The 1,344-nt window shown below is 51.9% G+C and overlaps 1 non-coding gene across 1 annotated transcript; it reads left to right on the top strand.

Moving 5' to 3' along the window:
• Window positions 1-809: 809 nt before the first annotated feature.
• LOC143154562 (5.8S ribosomal RNA) lies at window positions 810-964 on the top strand. The gene has a single exon (XR_012994167.1). It is a non-coding gene; the product is annotated as a 5.8S ribosomal RNA (ribosomal RNA).
• The last annotated feature ends 380 nt before the right edge of the window (window positions 965-1,344 follow it).

The raw sequence follows: 1,344 nt of genomic DNA on the forward strand, positions 1-1,344 counted from the left end.
CAAGATATATAATAATTCGAGGGTAGTTCCCGAGAATAATAATAATGAAACGAGAACGATTGAACGGAAAAAAGAAAGAGAGATCGGTCGTTGCACGACTATTTGTCACCCGCCGTCTATTCTTCCGTGAAGCCTCGGTCGTGAAGAAAGATGCTGACTGCACGTGTGCTCGCTCGTCGAAGCCAGGCTCGAGTAAAAGCGCCCGAGAGTATAACCGAGGAGGAACGAGACGCCGTCGGACTTTGTTCCGCAACGTTCTTTGCGTTTTCTCTCGCATCCCGCTTTCTCCTGACTTTCGTCGATTTCTAACGAAACGTCCTGCTGATTGGAACCTCTGCACGAGGACCCCGGGTAACCACTGACGATCGCGTCGATGTGCGTCCGAAGACTTCGGGAGGACCGGCTGTGAAGCTCGGATAGCGAGTCGGACACCCATGCACCGCGTCGAATGCGGTTTGAAGTTGGGACGAAAGACCGATTCGAGCCGGCTGCGAGTCCTTTTTCGAATCTGGACGCTCCCACGTGCGTTCGTCAGCTCAATCGGTGAGGACTGTGGTTCCTTTGATCGGGATTATCCCCGCGGTTCCACATCCCACGATTCATGATGGTTTTTCAATGTACTTTGCACCCGGCCGTCGAATGATTCGCGTTCATGTGCGCGAACTTTCGACGTGTTCCGTCAGTCGGGACTTTGTGTCGTCAATTTGGCGACGCCCAAGCCTCCTTCTTTCTACGTTTGGTCGGAGGCGCGGGCATCGATTTTCAAAACTAGAACCAAAGAGAATTTAAACGCAAAATTGCATAACGATTACCCTGAACGGTGGATCACTTGGCTCGTGGATCGATGAAGAACGCAGCTAATTGCGTGTCAACGTGTGAACTGCAGGACACATGAACATCGACATTTCGAACGCACATTGCGGTCCACGGATAAAATTCCTGGACCACGCCTGGCTGAGGGTCGTTCACATAACCTAATACTGCTTGCGTTGCTATCCAATCCCCGCCGTCGTTTCCGGAGAGAATGGAAACGTTTCAGAGTCGGGTGTGTACGGAGATGCTTACGTACGAGCGAAAGATGGGCAGTTCGTTGGCGATTGTCGCGGACGTGCGAAAATAACGATTTGCCTGCGCGTCTCCATATGTAATCGTTCGGACTCGCGAGAGTGTTGCGGCGTCGCGCGTCGACTTAATACGACCGCCCGTGAACACCGCTCCCTGCGATTACTTTGAAGTTTGCGCGCGCATATATTCGTCTTTCGCCCGAATCGAATTTTGCCGCGCTCCCAACGTTGCCTGAAATGATTTTTACGTCGAGAAAGGAACACGAATCGAGAGACTAAT

This window comes from Ptiloglossa arizonensis, unplaced genomic scaffold (assembly GCF_051014685.1).
Source record: "Ptiloglossa arizonensis isolate GNS036 unplaced genomic scaffold, iyPtiAriz1_principal scaffold0190, whole genome shotgun sequence".
NCBI lineage: Eukaryota > Metazoa > Arthropoda > Insecta > Hymenoptera > Colletidae > Ptiloglossa > Ptiloglossa arizonensis.